Below are 23,280 nucleotides of genomic sequence, written 5' to 3'. Positions count from 1 at the left end.
ACACTGCGGTAGGAGTATTGCTGGATCGTAACTAGTTCATACATAGCAGTTCACACTTTGCCCTATACACGTACTCTGAAATGAGTTTAATTGATAACTTCTTTTCAACTGTTGAATTAACTGCGTTCTGGCGCTGTTATGTTTCCATGGTAACGTAGCTGGAGGCCTGCCATCTGTCGGCATACGCGGCAACTGCGTGGGACAGGTCATCGGCAGCTGCTGTGGTGGGGTACGCGCCGCTGATCCTTGGGTGGGGAGTAAGGATAAGTGGGTGGTGGGGATGGGGGGAGGGGAGGGGCTGAACTTTCCCTGCCAGCAGCCGCGAGTCCTGCGGCTCCACATTCCGCGACCGTCCGTCGGCCGTGCGGTGGTGTGACGTCGCAGGTTCGGTTCGCGTTATCAGCCTCCCGGTCTGTGCCGCGTCGCCGTTCGAATTTTTTTACCACTTGTTGGGTGGCGGTTGTTCCCAAGCCGGCGCCGAGTGTAGTGATCCAGTGCTGTTCAGTGTCTGTCCCGCATTTCTTCGCGCCCAGTGACTGGAAGCTGTATATATACATATCTCTCTCTCCCTTTGTTTTTGTTTTTCTCCACTTCCGTCGAGCGTAATCCGGCAGCGCAGGCTACGAAGCACACCTGCGGTTGGGAGCGAGCATCGGCTATCGGTGAGTGCAGTTAAAGCAGTACCTGTCTGATTACTTAGAGCAAAAGAGCTCTCGGTCGTCTCGCCTTTAATTGGAAGGATGCGAGCGCAGAGCTACCTGTAGCGTGACTGACGTGTTCTCGATGTGCCGTGGCCATGACGTGCTTCTCGGCTAACGGCTTTCAGGGCGACGGAAAACAGCCTACTGCTCCCTAGTAGTACCACACTGGGAAACGGAAAAGGAACAACGCAGAGTAGTGTGTGGCTTCACTAGTGCCTCGCAAGTACGGTAAAGATTTCTAGCATCGAGAAAAGGCGGTCTCCGGTATACACGGCTCCAGATCCAACCATTGCATAGCTAAACACGTCGGATGTTTATGCTCCACGTAGAGCTTTTTGCGCAACAAAATGTCGTAATGGTGTTCCGTAAATCAAAGTTAGGTTGTGACATTTTACACAGTTTTCACCGTCTGACATTTCACCTTACAGCGGCTGGGTAACGGGGCAGTAAATGCCAATGTATTGCATAAAACACTACAGCATGCTGTATTTACTTTTTGTGGGTTCGTTCGCTCATAAACTTTCAGTACCCCGGACAGCATTTCTGATGAAGCAGCAACTAATTCTTCTCAATAAGCGATGCGCTAGTGTACACCTTCTATCAGTGCTCAAGAACGTTATTATTGAGTTATGAACATGTTTACAAAAATTATGAAAAAGTATAGCATTAAGATTATTGTCTATATTAACTGCTGTTTTATATAGCATAAATTTTGGGCATGTATATTCGCGGACGAAAGAAGACAGACGTTGCAGCTATGGGCCATAACACCAGCAACTTCAAAAAATAAATAAATAAGAAAAATTCAACATACGATGAAGTAAGAGGGGACATATGTTAGGGCCAAATAAGTATGTAATTTGTTGATTTACGAAGAGGAAGTGTAGGTTGTTACAGTGGTTCCAGTTATTCTACAAGTTGTAAAAAATCAAATTGCAAATGCAGAATTCTTGTGTGTGTTTATTTCTGTAAAATCCTGGAGTTCGTTGTCTTCGGAATAAAACCAGTAGAGAGATTTTTCTGTGAGCGGAGTAACGAAACTGAGTTTTTCTATTGCTTTTCCTTTTCCGTTGAATTACTGGCCGTAAGTGACTCTCTAAAAAATTGAGCTGTTTGTAGTAAATTATTAGTGAATGACAACAAACAGCTTACTTGATTATACAATAACGTTACAGTGTCTTTCGTTTTAACTGCTGCATAAAGCGTTTTCTTTAGCTTCCTTTCGCTCTACCTAATATCCTACAACACGTTTATTATGTCATCTGGGATATTGCTTACTAAAGCTTCATTTTCTAATTTAAAATCCCAAACAAGCAAATATTTTCAACTACTTACTTTCCTTCCACGTTCTCGGATCACAAACAAAACACCTATACAGTCGTGGATGATTCGTAGTTGTAGCAGTATCTTATGCAGCTTATCCTATGTGTTTCAATACTTACAACTTTTTCTGTCGGCACACTTTTTTGCTGATATAGTTCGTCATAATACTACAAACTAGTGAAAATGCATCTGAAACCATAGATCGTGAATAACTGAACGAGTGAGAAAGCGGTCTTGTTATTCCGAACCTGCTGTGTAACTCTATGGAATGATTTTGCGAACCGTAAATGTGAGGTCTTAGATTACAATTGAAAAGTCGACCCCCACGTCAATAGAACGAAAGTGGTCTATTAAAACTGCCTGTTCGAAATCCTTTAGGAATATGCTACTGAAGTTAGCGAATGTGTGTCAGAGAGTGCGCCTTATAACAACATAACAAACGCAATCTTCGTCACAGATAAAACAGAATACACTGTATCTATCCGTCTGTTTCCTTGATTACGAATCTGACTGCAGATACAGACGGTATAGGTTATGCAGTCCTGCAATTGCATATTTATCAACTAAATTCAAAACTATTTTTTATTATAACTGTTTCATTATTTATGCGGAAAGAAACGAAATTAGTGCGTGACTGCTGTGCGTATTAATGTAGAAATAATTCAATGAAAACTGTTTTTGTAAATTTCTATAAACAATCGTGCAGGACGCATTGAAGCTCTATTTTCATGAGTATGCTGAACACAGTTATTAAGCATTTCAATAATACTGTGGACAAACTGATGTTTATCTGTGCTTTCTCTACCTCCAAGCATATTCGATGCTGCTATTTCAATACACTAGCAATATTCCAGAAAAGACTGCAGAAAATCTTTGCAAGCAGATTGCTTCGAAGACGAGCTACAATTGGCCAGTACTTTATCCATGAGCTGGAATGTCAATTCTGCGACGTAAACACAGAAAAAGAGTCAGAATCCTCTAAAGAGGTGCTTGCGCTAAAGTAGTTACCTAGTCCACCTTTTACGTGAATTCTCAGAACACTGCGCTTTACTTTAATGCCAACAAAGTGAGACTGTCATCGGCAAGTAGTAAATGTTATTGAACGTAGGCCAGGGAATGACGTGCACTTCCACGAGAGATACAGAAAGTCGACCGTAAGTTACATATGTTACAAGATGTTATCGTGTGTGTTACGCAAGATGTGGCCTTGATGCGCGTCATTCACTGCGGAGAAAGTGCTTGACAGTTGCCGAGACATTAGACACGTAGGGTTGGAGAGTATCAGCGTCTACTGCAAACACACTAATTGCACACTTTCGATTCTGATGCCTTCTCAAGACGTTATGTTCTTATCATCAAGTAATTTGCTATACATGTTGCAAGATCGCTGCAATTCAGAATCTAAAATCCTTATTTTGTGATTAAATCATTCTATCCGACACGATTACATCTTCCAGCACGTAATGAGACATTAAAAAACACACATAAAATTCTCAGCTTTAATTTTATTACACATAACAATTCCATAAGTTGTTTGAAGTTCTTACAAATGAAATAGAACTCAAGCTGTGACTTACGTTTTAACAATTTCATATTAATTACACAAGGATTTTGTTGTGCACAATAATAAGCAGCCAACTTGGCCAGAATTAGCTCAACATTTTTCTTTAAGAATGACTTTGATACGTGTTTCGTCTTGATAATATGACTTTTTAGACTATGTGTTTGTATCCAGAAAACTGAAATCGAAAAAATTTTAGTTCTTGATTGATCTGATAGTTTTATCACCGTATGTCGCCTAGCATGGGTTTGCTCTGAGAATAAAAATTGTGGGATGGCCGTGACAGAACAGTCGCATCCTCAAGGAAGTTGAAGAAATGTTTACATCATAATTCGAAGTGATAATACATTTTGCTGAAGAGAAGTTGTAACTTCCTGTCGTTTATTGCTCCGGTCAGACATAAACATAAATACAGCGAAAAGAAAATATAAAAAGTGCCGATACTATTGAAATGAAAACAGTCTTCGGACGTTACTGGTCCTCTTGCATTTTGTATTAGTGAATTCCAGTAAGTGGATAACTTTGAAAGCTGTAGATACGGAAATAATAACCAGAATACCCAAGTTCTTGTGTTTTTATGTGTCTGAGCTTGTTCTTCTGAAATGTGAGAATCTTAATGTGATCAGATTTTAATGTGATTAATCATATAAATGTGATTTAGTCGAATTATTCTCTTAAGCTGTCAAATTACGAACGCGACATTGCCTCTGTCGATCTGTTGATAAAGTACACGTGCAGTAAAACAAATGGCTTATGAATAAAGCTGGATTGTGATACCAGTGTAACAAAAGTAAAGAGATTAAACTGGTGTAACGTTATTCAGAGATTAAACTAGTGTAACGTACTTTTTAATATGCTATGGTATTTTCTGCTACTTACTGCTCCGTCTAAGTTGAATATCTTTTTAAATGATCGTTTTGTAAGACTTTTTTGCATAAATTCTATCTGTGATCTAGAAATCTTGAATGGCAGCGTTGTTCACCACCACTTCGACATTTGCTGAACCGTAACTTCTGTGGTGATAAACCGGCATTTCCGTACCGAAAAACAATCACTCTTTATGGCCATTGGCTGAAACATGCTCACAATACGTTAATTTGTAACCGTATATTGTAAAGCACCATCACCTAAATATAATCTGAAATAAAGGCAAGATGTACCGAATCTAAAGTAGTCAATTTACACTGCAATGTTTTAAAAGCGCTATTTTAACGTGGATATAAACCATTTTCTCTAACCACTGTGGGAAAAAAATAGTACATCAAACGTGGATGTTAACTTTAACATGTGCATCAACTTCGTTGCACGTTAACCAGTCACTTCAAAACGTTGATCGTTACAAAAATCAGGAACATTAAGTAACCCGTGAGGCATGAAATAAATTTTTTACGATCATTTAACTTAGTACAGCTGGATATTTCAGTGGTTAGGTGCCCAACTAAGGATCCAAACGTCAAGGTTTCGATCTCTGGCAGTCAAACTTTTATCTCTGTTATCATTTTCATCACGTCTCGCATTGTTTCTTGATGTGGAAATGCTGAGTTCCACCGAGGTCTGGAGCCCACTGTGAACTGTAGATTCCACTATAACTGGCTGGGTAAGTCAAGGATAGAAGGCAACGGAGCCGGCCGCAGTGGGCGAGCGGTTCTAGGCGCTTCAGTCCGGAACCACGCGGCTGCTACGGTCGCTGGTTTGAATCCTACCTCAGGCATGGATGTGTGTGATGTCCTTGGCTTAGTTAGGTTTAAGTAGTTCTAAGTTTAGGGGACTGATGACCTCAGCTGTTAAGTCCCATAGTGCTTAGAGCCATTTGAACCATTTTTTGAAGGCAACAGATTGCCATTTCCAATAGGACCATGCCTAGTAAAGCAACTATGATGTTCAAACCAACCACTGGGCCGATGACAACGTTACCTTTAAGGTCTCTGCAAACGATAAAACGAGTCTGTGAAATGCGCTGTTTCCTTTCCAAGTGCTTGTCAAACAAGTGCACGGTTATAAAAACAAAATTTGTCAAATTTCATCTCATTCTTAAAGTAGCTGTCAAGCCGTGCATATCATATCGAGAAGTATTTGACAGGAGTGAAGATGGCTACCAAGGCAGGCAAAGCATTTCTTGATCTGGCTTCAGCGCTGTGAGTAAAGAAGAAAAAAAAAGTAAGATGCTGGTCTATGGGTTGGTTGAAATCTCTTCTCTATATACGCAAACTGACGTCACTTTCTCGCATCTTTCTTTATATCCAGGCTAATGTCAGGAGCTCTGGAATTTTGATCCGGTTTTGACTGATAGGTGCACTAATTCATAATGTCTGAAATACGATGAATTAAAGTTAAATTGTGAAAACGATGCCAATGCCACCTAGTGAAGATCTGCCAAAACTCGAGAGAGCAGCAGTATTGCGAGTATACAGCAAGTGGGATGTAATTTAACATCTGGTGCGGTCGTCTAGCGGCAGAGTTCACGGCTGGTAACCGAAAGGTTGTGAGGTCCAATCCTGGCTGGGTCACCTACTTTCACTCTGCCTTTTAACCTGGCATTCACCTTTTCACCTCTCAATGATATGGAAATACATATTTCGAAATAGGACGGATTTTCAGACTTCCAGTTTCTGCTGCCCTCACATTATCAATCACATTTCATCCTTCATATTCTCCAACCAATGGGCAGTGAGTAACTTTGAAGTATCGTAATGAAAAGTCTAGTAACGAAAAGATAGCCACCTGCTAGGTAATCTTCCCTGCAATCGTTTCAGAACAGGCGAATCCAAAATAGTGCTGCAGCAACTTTGCTTTGTTTACGTAAAGTACGTAAACCGAGCAACAAAAGATTCAAGTTTTAGCTTTCTGCCCTCCTTGAATGAAACTTACATGTGGCTACGATTCTCCGAGCGGCATTGTGAAGAAGTCTGCGATAAAGAGTCCACGACAAAAAGTCTCAACAATGCTTCCCAGTGCGTACTAAGCTTCTCCAAGAGGAGTGCTGTACCACGAGCTAAACGTTAACATCATGCGTGTCTTTTCTTTTATTTGTGCCACCTCAGCCAGTCTCCGCTACGTACTGAATCACTCACAGACACACACGCGTCCATGATTCGCATACAATATTTACATTGGTTGTATTCATATAACTTACATCACGATGAGCTACGATCGTTGTCTTGACGTCACTCCAAACGCCAATTTAATGTGCAACACATAAAAGTCATGCCGTCAGCAACTTTCCTGCTGAGCGCTGCTTACAACGTGTGAGTTATGTGACAGTGATGATATTCAGTTACATAACGTTGTTCTCTGAAATTTATTCATAACTCTACCCACTGGCCGGCAGATAAAACAACGCTACACAACGCTACACAAATCGTCTGGCCGTTGATACTTAATGCAGCCCGTGTGAAGCCGGACTGAGCTACTAGTTGAGAGGTAAATGAAAATGAAAATCTGCCAAAGGAAAAATCGCACTTAGAACCTGATGATTACATTAACTATCTCCCAATGGGCAATAACACTTTTAATGACTTATTCGAGTTATTTCACACTTACGTTGGAAAAGAAGACATAATTATGCGAAAATACAGAGGGGTCCAAAAACAATATATCCACTGTTTAGAAGTCCATAACTGGCAAACTAATTGATGGAGTTGTCTCATCTTTGGTAGTGTAATAGTTTGAAATTCCAGCAATCGCCACACAAGCGTTGTATTGCGTTGTTCTGTTTTGTCAGATGACAGTCGCTAGATAGTCAGTATTTTGTTCTTAGTTGCACCTAGTTATTCGAGTAAACATGGCTGGCGCTAGGCTTACATTCGATGAAAGGAAGTTAGTTCTGAAGTTGTATTTTAAGTACGAAAACATTAATGAGGTTCAACGGCAATGGCGAAATGAGTATCAGACAGAGCCACCGACACGTTTAACGATACGTCGCATTCGAGAAAAATTTGTACCCGAAGGCTGTGTTAAAGATGTACACAAACAACGATCTGGATGACCTGTAACAGTAACAAGTCCAGCTAATGCCCGTCGCGTGTTACAACAATTCACTCGCTCACCACAGAAGTCTGTGAGACAGTGCGCCCGTGAAACTGGAGTGAGTCGCTCAAGTGTTCGGCGAATTTTGAAGACAGCAAAGTCGAAGTGCTACATCCCAAAATTGCTACACGCAATGAACGAGGTCGACCCAGATCGTAGAATGGAGTACTGTGAGTGGTTTACTTAGCATGGTGCGCAACGACGAAGAGTTTGCAGAGATGATTGTGTGGTCTGATGAGGCACAGTTCAAACTCAATGGCACAGTAAATAGCCACAATTGCATCTACTGGGCCGCCGAAAATCCGAAAATCCATGTAGACAAAGCCGTGAATTTGCCAGGAGTAAATGTGTGGTGTGGTTCTTCTTTGACGGCACAGTTACCGGTGAGGTGTACCTTCAGAAGCTTCAGACATCCATTTTACCTGCCATCCGAGACTTGTATGGAGACGGAAGAGTTTACTTTCAACAAGATGGTGCCCCAGCCCACTGCCAAAATCGTGTTAGGGCGTATCTCGACAAAAATTTACCAGGAAGATGGATAGGCCGTAGAGGTGCTGTGGAGTATCTCCACCACGTTACCCAGACCTAAATACTCTGGATTTTTACCTGTGGGGAACACTAAAGGTCGTCGTTTATCGACAAAAGCCATGCACATTGGATGAACTTCGAGAATTCATCGTACATTCATGTGCAAATAACCAACTGAACACGTGCAGTCACTAGTTCGTGCTGCAGTTCGGCGGCATCGTTTGTGTGTAGATGTTAATGGTGACCATGTCGAATACCTACAGTGATATCTTTAAGTTGGACTTTAAGCTACATTTTCACCAAAAATGAGACAACTCCGTCAATTAGTTTGCAAGCTATGGACTTTTAAATAGTGGATACATTTTTTTGGACTGCTCTGTATATTCTTTTACGTATCACAGCCTGGAAACGTATATGGACGCTCTAAAATCTCCAGTATTTTTCGATATACAGGAGAAAAATAATCTGCAGATGGAAACCTGTGTCTGAAACGGTCATCCACCAAGGCAACAGAGCACTGCACTCGTAGGAGACAAGGCCTGGCTATGAAGCAGATAGCTCCATTTTCTCCACTGCCGATCGTGGAAATCAGTCGTGTTCACTGAAAAACAAACAACATTGCGAGACGTTCCGCCTACAGTCTGTTAGCGTGCGAAGTGACTTTTGCCGCCGAAGGGGTGGCCTAGTGACAGGCGCTGGTGCCTATGATTTCGATGCTCTGTGGTGTCGTTTCCAGACATGGGTTCCTCTACTCACCCTGTACTGCCCCTCGAAGTCTTTCGCAAGATTTCTGGGACACCCTACATATGACTGGGAAATCTGCGACAACTCTACCATTTTGATAACTGTCAGTGCTCGTTTGCTTTTTATCCTCGATCGGTATTTCCAAAATTGTAGAAATTCACAACACAGTAGGGTAAATTGTTGGTAGGGTAATTCTAAAAACCTTTTATCACTAGACATCAACATAAACGAAGTCCAACTTTCTGTGAAACTGTCTGTCAAACGCGTGAAATACAGTCTACGTTTGACAAAAACATCATACAAAGCCGTACACTACCAAATAATTTAACCAACAAGTGAAGTTTGACAAATCGTTTGATTACTTGCAGGTGTCTTTAATCTAACGTCTACTAAAGTGTGTTGATTTGGCACTGTGCCTTAATTCTTTCGTGGCTGTAACTATATCCATGTTTGATTTATTGTTTTGTCATTCGAAACTTTATTATAGTATCATGCATGATTAGGCTCGCGAGTTGGACAGTTGTACCGAGGAGTAAGCTTACCAGACGCCAATTTTAAAAATTGGAGACCGAGTATCGCGTCCAGTGGTATGTTTTGCAGGTTGACTTATACTGCTTCATCGTGACACGCCAAACGTCGCAGCAGCACATGAAGTGCCTTTTCACGGTTCCTACACAGCGGAAGCGTAACAGTAAATCTCAGTTCTTTTAGGAGTGCGGTGAATGCAACGGGCGACCGACATTCCTTCCGCGCGTTCGTTTCTGACCTCAGCCGACAGTTATTTGACAGGAACACGGCCGCGGTACAGAAATAAATCATGTCCGGCGAGTTATTAAGGCGAGATTTACGGGCCATTGTGGCGTCGAACTCAGGATGCATTGCTGCAGAGGCGTCTGGCACAACACAGTGCCTAATGGGCAACCAGTGAATGGACGAAGCATGAATGAGTGTGGGCTTCTGCTTGTCGGCGGGAAGTATGCGAAGCACTTCATACGTGACAGCGATTAGTTAGGTATATGTACCGTAGACCACTTCAGCGACAACATATGAGGCAAGTCACTTTAAAGGCTTTTATCATAATTCTGTTTTATACGAAGATACATTGCGTATATTTTGAGGTGAGTAAGCCGAACAGTGAAACTACAACAAGCATGCATGCTATTTTTTGTACACCTATATACTGTACAATGTGTTCGGAAAATATTCATCCTATTTAACAAGACTGCACCTTTTACTTGGACGAAAGTAGAGACTTGAGGTGAATTTTAACTTATGCAACGAAACTAAAAGTTTACCTTGGAGCCAGTTGTAAGTTTCCGGTTCTTCTGGTTCCCTGTAAATGGTCTCTCTGGCGGAGCTAGCTCGCCTACATTAATTACCTATGTGGATACGTTGAAGATCTGGCTCCTTTCCATAATTGCAAGAATATATCGAAGACTTTTTTTTCAACAAGACTGAACATCAACATGGCATTTGCGTGTAGAACACGTCTTAACAACAAATCTGACACTTTAAAGAATAAGACTCACATCTATAATACAGCTTCAGACATCTGATTACTTTACAAATGAGTAAGTATTTGACGTTAAGCTGTAAACGAGAAAAAGTTAAACCAGTGTTTGAAGTTATATTGAAAGTTTGTTGGAAGCCCCTAAGTAATTATCAAACACAAGATGAATACAATCTGGGTAATTCGCACTCCATTTTCTGCAAAAACTACGAGGGCTATTCGGAAAGTAAGGAACGATAGGTGCCGAAATGGAAACCACAGTGAAAATCAAAACTGTTTTATTTGTAGCAGTTAGCTACAACTTTCAGCTACTTCTCTCCATAGTCGCCGGACCGACTTAGACGTCTGTCGCAGCGTTGTACCAACTTTCCAATACCCTGGTTGTAGAAGGCAGCCACCAGTGCTTTCCGCCAATTCTCTACGCTGGCCTATAGCTCGTTGTCTGTGCCAAAATGTTGTCCTCATAGCCAGCGGTTCATGTGAGCGGAGATGAAATTCAGAGGGAGACAATTACGGGCTATATTGTGGGTAACGAAACATTTCCATTTTGAAACGGTGCAGGAGCATCTTCACTGCCCCCACAGAATGCGGCTGAGAATTGTCTTGAAGAAGAAAACGCACGACAGTTAGGTAATGTTGGCTGCATAGCTTCAGGCGAAATTTCTCACCAGGCCCTCGTGCTTGGCGCGAGACACTATTCTTCTAGGTATCTTTATGTGCTCCCTGTGTGCTCAGAATTAAAAAGAACGATCTAACGCGATCGATGGACGTTCTAGAGACACTGCCCAACACACCTGTGCAAAACTTCATTAGATTTTCACTGCGGTTTGCATTTCGCTACCTATCGTTCCCTACTTTCCGAATAACCCTCGTAATTTTTCACAAATCACATTGTTTATGACGTCATATCTCCTGAACTATGGGCTGTACAATGATACAATTTTGCTGGTGTATTCAGTGGTGATCACTATTCAGTCGCATTAATGTGATCACCTGTGAACCCATGAGTAACCATTTTTCGCAGCTGAGACCCTTGCGACAAGTGCAGGACGAGAGTCATTGAGGTTTTGTAAAGTGTCGACTGACGTCTGGAACCATGTCGACTCAAGTGCCATAGCAAGCTGCGTTAAGTTTCTCGGTTGACTATGCAAGGCGCCAACAGCCTAACCGAGGTGGTCCCACAAGTTTGCAGCTGTGATTTAATACGAGTCTGGTGGCCAGGGGTGTACGGTAAATTCATCCTGGTGCGGTTCGAACCACGTACGTATACTGCGAGCTGCATGTCACATAGAACTGCCCTCGCAGTAGATTCCATCGTGCCGAGGAAAAACCAAACTACGTGTAAGATTGGACATGGCCCACAGAATAGATGCGGTACTTGTGTTGATGCATTGTACCTTCCAGAATGACAAGATCATCTAGGAAATGCCACGAAAACAATCAAATGCTTCAAATGGCTCTGAGCACTATGGGACTTAACATCTGAGGTCATCAGTCCCCTAGAACTTAGAACTACTTAAACCTAACTAACCTAAGGACATCACACACATCCATGCCCGAGGCAGGATTCGAACCTGCGACCGTAGCAGTCGCGCGGTTCCGGACTGAGCGCCTAGAACAGCACGGCCACCGCGGCCGGTGAAAACAATCCCAAGACCATAACGCTTCGATGGCTGTTGCAGAATGTTTCTTTCCAGACTTTTCACGCCGTACAAACGAACAGCCATCTGTTCAATGGAGCCTAAAACGTGATTCGTTTGAAAAAGGCCACCTGTCGGCACTCAGTGGACGTCCAGACGCGTTACTGGAGTGTAAATTCCAGCCTTCGTCGCCGTGAGCAGCTGTCAGCATAAGTGTATGAACCAGATGCCTGCAGCAGAGGCGCATACGCGGGAACGGTCGTTGGGGAGACGCTGTTGGTAGTTCGTTGGTTCATTTGGGCGATCAGCTGCTCAACACTTGCCGGTACACGTCTCCGCTGCCGTTGTTCACCTTGCCATCTACACTCCGTGCTGCACCACACTTGCCTCAGCACTGATTTTGGATTTCGCCATATTGCCATTCACGGTATACAGTACTTTAAACACGACGGAAAGCGAGCAGTTTACAAACTTAGCCATTTCGGAAATGCTTCTACCCTTGGCCCGAAAACCAGTGCTCAAGCTTTTTGAAAGTCAGATAAATCGCTCCGTTTCCGTCTTACTACTACGACTGCACGGTTTTCTGCGTTTCCTCGAAACGTTTTGTATACCTTCCACCTGCCATAGTGAGTGGGTACTGCATGTCGACGGCGAACGTAGGCGGTAGTCACATTAATCTGATTGACCCATGTGTGTAGATACTGTCCGAAAAGTGTGTTGCGAATAGAGTTGGTGGCAAAGAAATAATAAATTAAAACCTCATAACTGATACCGAAATTTTACTGCGTCAACAGCTAAAATGTAGTAAGCGGCAAACTCTTTCCCGATTCATCATTTTTGCGGATTGTCAGCGATAAATAGTTTCGTAGAGGTTTTGAATTGTGTGTAATATTTTTTGGATAACGCCAAGAGCTTTTATTATCGAATGCCGTATGAATATAGTCTGGATAATTTGCAAATTGTCAGTTACGCAGCCTCGAGACAGGCCTGTGCACCGGGTTAGCCGTTTAGTAAAGTGGATGAGCTACCCCGATGATGGATCAGCCGTAGCGGGCGTAAGGATCTCGCAGTGAACTACTGGCTCGTCTCAGCTCACACCAACTGATTTTTTTTTTTTTTTAGGGTGTGTGAAATTGTCTATCTCTGTGCCTCCACTTCCAACAGCTTTAGGTGATTACTGTTAAATGTGCGGTGTCTGTTCTTTCGAACATGTCAGACATACACCGAAGAGCCAAAGAAACTCGTACACCTGCACAATACCATATAGGGCCCCCGCGAGTATGCAGAAGTGCCGGAACACGACGTGGCATGGACTCGACTAATGTCTGAAGTAGTGCTGGAGGGAAGTGACACCGTGAATCCTTAAGAGCTGTCACTAAATTCGTGAGGTACGAGGGGGTGGAGATCTCTTCCCAACAGTACTTTCCAGGACATCCCAGATATGTTCAATAATGTTCACGTCTGGGGAGTTTGGTGGACAGTGGAAGTGTTTAAACTCAGAAGAGTATTCCTGAAGCTACTTCGTTGCAGTTTTGGACTTGCGGGGTGTCGCATTGTCCTGCTATAATTTCCGAAATACGTCGAATGCACAATGGAAATGAATGAATGCAGGTGTCAGACAGGATGATTACGTACGTGTCACATGTCAGAGTCGTATCTAGATGCATCAGGGGTCTCGTATTGGCCGGCCGAAGTGGCCGTGCGGTTAAAGGCGCTGAAGTCTGGAACCGCAAGACCGCTACGGTCGCAGGTTCGAATCCTGCCTCGGGCATGGATGTTTGTGATGTCCTTAGGTTATTTAGGTTTAACTAGTTCTAAGTTCTAGGGGACTAATGACCTCAGCAGTTGAGTCCCATAGTGCTCAGAGCCATTTTTTGGTCTCGTATCAGTTCCACTGCACGTGCCCCACACCGATACAGAGCCTCCACCAGCTTGAACAAGTCTCCTGCTGACATCCAAGACCAATGGATTCATGAGGTTGTTTCCACACCCTTAGACGTCCATCCGTTTGACACAATTTGAAACTAGACTCGTTTGACTAGACAACATGTTTCTAGTCATCAACAGTCCAATTCAGTGTTGACGGGACCAGGCGAGGCGTAAGGCTTCGTGTCTTGCAGTCATCAAGGGTACACGAGATGGCCTTCGGCTCCGAAAGCACATATCGTCGATGTTTCGTTGAATGGTTCGTACGCTAACACTTGTAGATGGCCCGGTACTGAAATCTGCAGCAGTTTGCGGAAGGGTTGCACTTATGTTACGTTGAACGATTCTCTTCGGTCGTCGTTGGTCCCGTTCTTTCAGGGTCTTTTTCCGGCCGCAGCGATATCGGAGATTTAATGTTTTACCGGATTTATGATATTCACGGTGCACTCGTCAAATGGTCGTACGGGAAAATTCCCACTACATCGCTACCTCAGAGATGCTGGGTCCCATCGCTCGTGCGCCGACTATAACACCAAGTGCAAACTCACTTAAATTTTGATAAACTGCACATATAATAGTAGGATCTTAACCTTAACGGCATTTCGCGACATCAACAGTGTGGCCGCGCCCAAGTTCTGATCTCTTGTGCGGGAGGGGGGGGGGGGGGCATACAGAAGTATGAAGTTGTAAATTTCAATTTGAAGAGAAGCGCGCTTGGATAGCCGAAGCGCTTAAGGCAAGCTCTCGCGTGAAACGGGAAATCCGGTTTCAGGTCCCGGTCCGACGTAAATTTTCACTTCTTGCCGTTGGATTATTCCAGTGTCCTCCTGTGGCTGTCCTCGGTATTTCTCTTTCATCAAGTTTGAGTGCAATATGCCATCGCTCAACAAAAGCAGTGAATGGATACAAGATTGAGAAACCAGAATGAGATTTTTACTCTGCAGTGGAGTGTGCGCCGATATGAAACTTTCTGGCAGATTAAAACTGTGTGCCAGGCCGACACTCGAACTCGGGACCTTTGCCTTTCGCGGGCAAGTGCTCTACCATCTGAGCTACCCAAGCATGAGTCGCCCCGTCCTCACAGCTTTACTTCTGCCAGTACCTCGTCTCCTACCTTCCAAACTTTACAGACGCTTTCCTGCGAACCTTGCAGGACTAGCACTCCTGAAAGAAAGGATATTGCGGAGACATGGCTTAGCCACAGCCTGGGGGATGTTTCCAGAATGAGAAACTGGCAGAAGTAAAGCTGTGAGGGCGGGGCGTGAGTCGTGCTTGGGTAGCTCAGATGGTAGAGCGCTTGCCCGCGAAAGGCAAAGGTCCCTAGTTCGAATCTCGGCCTGGCACACAGTTTTAATCTGCCAGGAAGTTTCAAGATTGCGAAAGTATGGGACGAGGCTGACTACCATCTGGATGTTTGTCTAGCATCTGGTGGAAGGCACATTGAACATCTGTGAAAGGAGAATGCCAAATCTTGTTGTAAATGTAATAACAAGAATTACACCAAGTAATGTAGGCATGTACGTAGAACATTTATATCCCTGTGAAATCGGATGATCCTTTGCAAAATACTTACTAGCCTTATGCATAAGTTAAAATTTGTACCAAATTTCTATCTTCTTCGTGTGAAAGATATAGTCTTGTGATATCAGACGGATGTTTAGCAAATACCCTGGTGCTACAAATGTCTAAATAAAAATTAGCGTATGACACGGTAAGAGGTGTCAAACAGATATTAAGTGCAGCTTTTCCAGTCAGCAAGCCACTGCAGAATCTTCACGGGACGCACTTTAGTTGTCAGTTGATGAGTCAAGCAAAATGGAAAGGAAATGCGAGCAGTTAAAGAACTGTTTCGGCTAAGACTGGCCTGTGTCGCAGCTGACTATGTAGTGTGAGAACAGCTGCAGACCCTCAGCGCCCCACAGTCCACGTATGCTCTCCCAGTGTGGAGAACGAGGCGCGTAACATGATGCAGCTGTGGGCGGCCGTCTCGTCTTTTTCTGGTGTAACCCGGAACCTCCGCGGTTGAGTTTTTCTGGAGCGCGGGGCTGCGGATAATGAGAGAAACGGCGCGGCTGGGACCGCCACTTTCAGCCGATCACTGGCGGGAGGGAGGGAGGGAGGGGGGGGGGGTGCGCGTCGAAGATCGGGCAAGCGAAAGTGGCTGCCGCAGGAAGCACTCGTAACCCGCAGAGGCGACGTCGCTTTGTTCCGGACGCTGACAGTGCAGGCGCGCGCTCGCTGCCTCCGCCTGAGCGACGTCACCGCACTCTTTTTCCTGCCGTCCGGAAGTGTCTCGTACAGACTGCGATGTTACGCTGCTAACTAATAATGAAATCCAGTAACGGAAAGAGAAAATGTACCGAGAAACGGCCGGCAACGGCGTGTTATTTTATTGCTGCACCGCTGTGCAGAACTCAAGGGCGAAAGTAACTTATGCATGACCTGGTGGATGACATCGGAAGTTCACTGAGGCTTTTTGCAGATGATGCTGTGGTGTATCGAGAGGTTGTAACAATGGAAAATTGTACTGAAATGCAGGAGGATATGCAGCGAATTGACGCATGGTGCAGGGAATGGCAATTGAATCTCAATGTAGACAAGTGTAATGTGCTGCGAATACACAGAAAGATAGATCCTTTATCATTTAGCTACAAAATAGCAGGTCAGCAACTGGAAGCAGTTAATACCATAAATTATCTGGGAGTACGCATTAGAAGTGATTTAAAATGGAATGATCATATAATGATGATCGTCGGTAAAGCAGATGCCAGACTGAGATTCATTGGAAGAATCCTAAGGAAATGCAATCCGAAAACAAAGGAAGTAGGTTACAGTATGCTTGTTCGCCCACTGCTTGAATACTGTTCAGCAGTGTGGGATCCGTACCAGATAGGGTTGATACAAGACATAGAGAAGATCCAACGGAGAGCAGCGCGCTTCGTTACAGGATCATTTAGTTATCGCGAAAGCGTTACGGAGATGATAGATAAACTCCAGTGGAAGACTCTGCAGGAGAGACGCTCAGTAGCTCGGTACGGGCTTTTGTCAAAGTTTCGAGAACATATCTTCACCGAAGAGTCAAGCAGTATATTGCTCCCTCCTACGTATATCTCGCGAGGAGACCATGAGGATAAAATCAGAGAGATTAGAGTCCACACAGAGGCATACCGACAATCCTTCTTTCCACGAACAATACGAGACTGGAATAGAAGGGAGAACCGATAGAGGTACTGAAGGTACCCTCCGCCACACACCGTCAGGTGGCTTGCGGAGTATGGATGTAGATGTAGATGTAGATGTCAGTGCCCAGTAACAAAGCTCGATGAAATGGGACCGTACACAAAAAGAACTTCTACAGTATAGTGGGGCAGCTAACTGAAAGAAATATGCGCTGGGATGAATAGCTAGCTGCTGTGTAGAAAGGCCTCGTCTTTTATGTACATGATGTTTTGTTGCCTGGGTGGATCACTGTTTAGGACATGGTTTACATCTGCAATTTATTTTTTGGCCAGGAACTCTCTAACATCTCCAGTGTTATCAGTAATACAGCAGAAAAATAGACTGTGATAGAAACCCAAGTCCAGAAACGTCATCCACCAACGCTTTCGCAGGAGACAAGGCCATTCTACACGGCAGTTAGCTCGATATTCTCCACTGGCGATCATGGCAATCAGTCACGATCATCGAATACCAAACAACATTGTGAGGTGTTTCGCCTACGGTCCGTCAGCGACAAAGTCAGTTTTGGTGCGAAAGGGCTGGCCTATTCTAAGGGCAGGCTCCAGCCCCTGTAACTTCGAAGCTCTGTGGTGTCGTTGGATGACTTACCTGTGCTCGATTTGTTCCTCAAGACGCTTTCTACAACCACTTAAGGTTTGTCGCAAAATTTCCAGAACACCCTGTGTCTCTCTCTCTCTCTCTCTCTCTCTCTCTCTCTTTTTTTTTTTTTTTTTTTTTTAAATAAGGAGATAACCTTTCGAAATGTGGTACTACAGAAGAATGCTGAAGATCAGATGGGTAGATCACGCAACTAATGAGGAGATACTGAACAGAATTGGGGAGAAGAGGAATTGGTGGCACAACTTGACTAGAAGAAGGGATCGGTTAGTAGGACACGTTCTGAGGCTTCAAGGGATCACCAATTTAGTATTGGAGGGAAGCGTGGAGGGTAAAAATCGTAGAGGGAGACCAAGTGATGAATACACCAAGCAGATTCGTAAGGATGTAGGTTGCAGTAGTTACTTGGAGATGAAGAAGCTTGCACAGGATAGAGTAACATGGAGAGCTGCATCAAACCAGTCTCTGGACTGAAGACTACAAGTGAGTTTGTGTGTGTGTGTGTGTGTTTGTGTTAGGAGAGCTAGTATGTCATAACTTCCGTTTATATAAATTACTGCTTTACTGTGGTGCAGTGGTGGGTAATCTAGGGTGGGTGTAGTGCCTTGTTGATGAGATACAATTTTTGTTGTGTCTAAGGGGTGCTGCTCTTTGTTTACTACATTCTTTATCAGTTTAAATAACATTTGGTTGCTAATGTTTATTTGGCAATTTATTAAATGTTTCTATTCTATTATTGCCTTTTGGATTTGGAAGTTCTATTGTGGTGTCAGGAGATATTTGTCGTTACTGAACCTGACTATTTTTATGTTTTTACTGATGTGGTAGTGTAATGGTTTTCTTGTTGAAGGTGTTACGTAAATTTAGAAAGGCAAAGGCTGGTGCCACATTCCCCTGTTCTTTAATGTCCTTTATAGCCTATTTCGAATGTTCTACAGTCTGGCCTAACTATAGAGCATCACAACTGTTACACTAGGGTTGGTAAATGCCATATTTTTGCTGTATGTCAGTGTCATCTTCCTTATCTAGACAGTTCTGTATTGAACAATTGCTTTAGTATGCTATTTATTTTCTTGTTTCTTGAGGATATTCCCAATTCTGCGTGTCAGTTCGTTTCTGTATGTGAGTATGTACCAAGAGTACAGTGTTACAATAACGTTGACCACTGTGTTTACCGTGAGTGGTCGAAGATTTGGAGATAAGTTTCTGTGCTGTGTTCTTGTCGTGTTACGGTATTGTTGTTGGTGTGCGTGTTTCATCTACATCTACAAGGTTACTCTGCAATTCACACTTAAGTTTCTGGCAGAGAGTTCATCGAACCATTTTCATACTACTTCTCTACCATTCCACTCTCGAATGGCGCGTGGGCAAAAGGAACACCTAAGTCTTTCCGTTAGAGCTCTGATTTCTCTTATTTTATTATGATGATCATTTCTCCCTACGTAGGTGGGTGTCAACAAAATATTTTTTCGCAATCGGAAGAGAAAGTTGGTGATTGAAATTTCGTAAATAGATATCGCCGCAAATAAAACCGCCTTTAGAATGGAATTTTCACTCTACAACGGAGTGTTCGCTGATATGAAACTTCTGGGCAGATTAAAACTGTGTGCCGAACCGAGACTCAGAACTCGGGACCTTTGCCTTGCGCGGGCAAGTGCTCTACCAACTGAGCTACCCAAGCTCTAGAAACAACCCCCAGGCTGTGGCTAAGCCATGTCTCCGCAATATAATTTCTTCCTGGAGTGCTAGTTCTGCAAGTTTCGCAGGAGAGCTTCTGTGAAGTTTGGAAAGTAGGAGACGAGGTACAGACGGAATTAAAGCTGTGAGGACGGGACGTGAGTCGTGCTTGGGTAGCTCAGTTGGTAAAGCTCTTTCCCACGCAAGGCAGAGGTCCCGAGTTCGAGTCTCGGTCCGGCACACAGTTTTAATCTGCCAGGAAGTTTCAAAACCGCCTTTGTTTCAGTGACTGCCACCCCAACTCGCATATCACATCAGTGACACTCTCATCCCTATTGCGCGAAAACACGAAACGAGCTGCCCTTCTTTGCACTTTTTCGATGTCCTCCGTCAGTCCTACCTGGCAAGGATCCCACACCGCGCAGCAATATTCCAGCAGAGAACGGACAGGTGTAACGTAGGCTGTCTCTTTAGTGGGTCTGTTGCATCTTCTAAGTGTTCTGCCAACAAAGCGCAGTCTTTGTTTAGCCTTCCCAATTTGTGGTGAGAGTTGGGGGTCTTTGGACTCATGCAGTGTTTTGTGAAACTCCATTGGTGTTTGTAAAACAAAGAAGACATCAACAGTCAAACTGAAATCATCGCGATTTACGATGGTCCCCTGGAAACTACAAAAAGGGGGAAATGGTTCTGAATGGGATGTGTGATCACCACGGACGGCAGTGCATGATGTGCAACGTGCTCCCATGCTGGTCACAACGTTGGTACGGAGTTTTTGCGGTAGTATGTTCCATTCCTCCACCATCGCGGTTTCGCGGTTGACAGCTGTTGGACGGTCACTGGTGCACGTGAACGTGCTGCAATTAGTCTCCCAACGCACCCTACTCGTGTTCAATGGCGATTTAAGTCGGGGGGGGGGGGGTGCGGGGAGGCAGGCCAGTGCTTTATTCGCCGAATATTTTCTCGTTCCAGGAGCTCTTCCACTCTTCCACCAGCGCTGTTCGATGCGGTCGTGCAGTGGCATCCATAAAAATGAAGTTGGGGGCTAACGCAGTGCTCAAAAGACGCAAATGGGGAAAGATTACAGTGTCACGGTAGCATTGGTTAGTGAGTAAACCGGGAATGTTTAAAGATTTGGAGATCAGTACGCCTATGCAACATAACGCCACCCCACAGCATAACGTCTGGTTCACCAAAACGATCACACTCGACAGTGTTTCTGAGTGCATTACGTATTTGCACCTCTCACCATACTAAGGTACGTCCAGAATCACTGCTCAGTCTGACCCTGCTCTCATTCGAGAAGAGTACGCGATATTACTCCCCTCTGGTCAAGTCCCTTCGCTTTTGTGCACCGTCGCAAACGGTGCCTCCAATTTTCAGATGTCAACTGAATACATCGCACTGGTCGTCGGGCAAAGAGACCAACCCTGTGTAGTCGCCGTATCACTGTGGAGGGGGAGAGTGAATGCCTTGCAGTCCTGTGCCGGCCGCAGTGGCCGAGCGGTTCTAGGCGTTTCAGTCCGGAACCGCACTGCTGCTACGGTCGTAGGTTCGAATCCTGCCTCGGGCATGGATGTGCGTGATCTCCTTACGTTAGTTAGGTTTAAGTAGTTCTAAGTCTAGGGGACTGATGACTTCAGATGTTAAGTCCCACAGTGCTTAGAGCCATTTCAACCATTTGCAATCGTGTCAGATGTGGTTGCAATGCCACCCGCCATCTGACTTGGGTTCCGTCTTACCTGTTGCACGATGTATCGTTCGTCTGCTGCTGTAGTTGATCGTGGTCGACCACCTCCTCTCCTTCTGGCAGCAATGCATGTGGTTTGGAACGCTCCACAACCTCAGAAAACAATGCTACGAGCAGTACCAAAATCCTGGGGTTCGCTCTTCACACGTCGTCTGTGTTCCAGTTTCTCTGTGATTCTTCACTGTATGAAGTCATCCTAATGTTGTCTCTCGGCCCTGTTGTACTGAACAAGACCACGACACTGCCCCGTAACTGCTCGCTGACTGACACAGGTTGACTTTTGTCGTTTCTTCAACTGCCTCCTGTTGTGGGGCCAGCCCCATTTGGTGCTACAGTCACGCTGACCTCACGCCATGCGGCGTCCAACTTCCTGTGCACGAATGCGAGACCTCTGGCAACATTCTCCCGCACTTTCTTCCAGTTCCACCGAGTAGTTAATATCAGGATTCCGCGAAGTACATGAAGTTAAGGAATTCTCCTACTTAGGCAGTAAAATAACGAATAACGGACGGAGCAAGGAGGCCATCAAAAGCAGAATAGCAATGGAAAAAAGGGCACTCTTGACCAAGAGAAGTCTGCTAGTATCAAATATAGGCCTTAATTTGAGGGAGAAATTTCTGGCAATGTACGTCTGGAGTACGTCATTGTATGGTAGTGAAATATGGATTGCAGGAAAACCGGAACAGAAGGGAATCTAAGCATTTGAGATGTGGTACTAAAGACGAATGTTGAAAATTAAGTGGACTGATAAGGTAAGGAATGAGGAGGTTCTGAGCAGAATCGGAGAGGAATGGAATATATGGAAAACACTGATAAGGAGAAAGGAAAGTATGATAAGACATCGGTTAAGACATGAGGGGATGAATTCCATGATACTAGAAGGAGCTGTAGAGGGCGAAAACCGTAGAGGAAGACAGAGACTGGAATACATCCACCAAATTATAGAGGACGTAGATTACAACTGTTACTCTGAGATGAAGAGGTTGGCGCAGGAGGGGAATTCGTGGCGGGCCGCATCAAACCAGTCAGAAGACTGATGAACCCCCCCCCCCCCCCCAAAAAAAAAAGGAAAAAAAAGAGTTAGTATGTTACTCTACCTTATTTATATAGTGGTTAAGTTTTGCAGATCAGTGTAGTTTGACTCAGAAGGCGCGAGCATCTCCAGATGTCAAGGGTGGATCCACGGTGAGGAGTGTGTGTGTGTGTGGGGGGGGGGGGCAGGTCGAAAATCATGTCATTTTTATTAAATTTGTTTGTATTTTTACATATAACAGTTTTCAAATTATTCATCTAATTTTTGGAGAGTAGCCCGCATGAAAACTCGAAAATGGCAAGAAGTTCTGCAAAACTGAATGCTGATTTTAGTGCAGGATAGTTTTCAGCTGCTTGCCTGACGTATTCCCCATGTGGAATGGCTCGCGGCCTGACCTCCACAAAACAGAAACCACTCACTTTCCCAAGTGATAAGCGTCGTAACATTCGTGCTCAACTCGGTTCATCTGTAATCTATATTACAACAGATATGATGCTCTAAGGTATTTTATTAGGTATTCTGATGACGATATATGCCCGAAACGCACAAATAGTTTCAACAACAAGTGGACTGTTGTTATTATCGACCGAAAAGAAGTGATAAAGACTTGTGCTCTTACACTGAGAAGAGGACTCCGATATAATGAAACCTGCGCATTGCAGTAGAGCTGCTCTGTCACAGCCCATTGGAGCTATATACTAATGGAGTGAAGAATGAAGCACTGAAGAAGCGGATGACGGTACTGCAAGCATTCTTACTGAGCGCCGACTGAACCTACAGCAGTGAGTCGCTGTGCTTGCTGGGCTAGCAGCGTTGTGCTAGCAGGGCCATAGCACCTCCTGAGAGTGTGGACAGCCATTACCGCAGGCCGCCAGGCGCCCGGCCTAAATTGAACCTGACCCGTGCGTGACAGCACTGAAATTGCTAACCGGCTGCCGTTGGGCGCCCCGGCAGCCACAAGAGCCTTGCTTCTTGAATCTCAATGGTGTCCTGCATCTCATTTTTCTGCCTTTGTGAATGGTGCAGG

The 23,280-nt window shown here is 44.4% G+C and overlaps 1 protein-coding gene across 1 annotated transcript in view; it reads left to right on the top strand.

Annotated features, from left to right (window-relative positions):
- Positions 1-356: 356 nt before the first annotated feature.
- The window catches only part of LOC126095640 (uncharacterized), a 793,146-nt gene continuing 770,222 nt past the window's right edge, over positions 357-23,280 (top strand). Inside the window, exon 1 of the mRNA XM_049910402.1 lies at positions 357-662. The gene's annotated coding sequence lies outside the window, so the exon portion shown is untranslated. The remainder of the gene's footprint in view (positions 663-23,280) is intronic.

The sequence above is a fragment of the Schistocerca cancellata genome, chromosome 8 (assembly GCF_023864275.1).
Source record: "Schistocerca cancellata isolate TAMUIC-IGC-003103 chromosome 8, iqSchCanc2.1, whole genome shotgun sequence".
NCBI classification, from domain to species: domain Eukaryota; kingdom Metazoa; phylum Arthropoda; class Insecta; order Orthoptera; family Acrididae; genus Schistocerca; species Schistocerca cancellata.
Note: the sequence above shows the minus strand (reverse complement) of the source record. Positions and strands in the feature narration are given on the sequence as shown.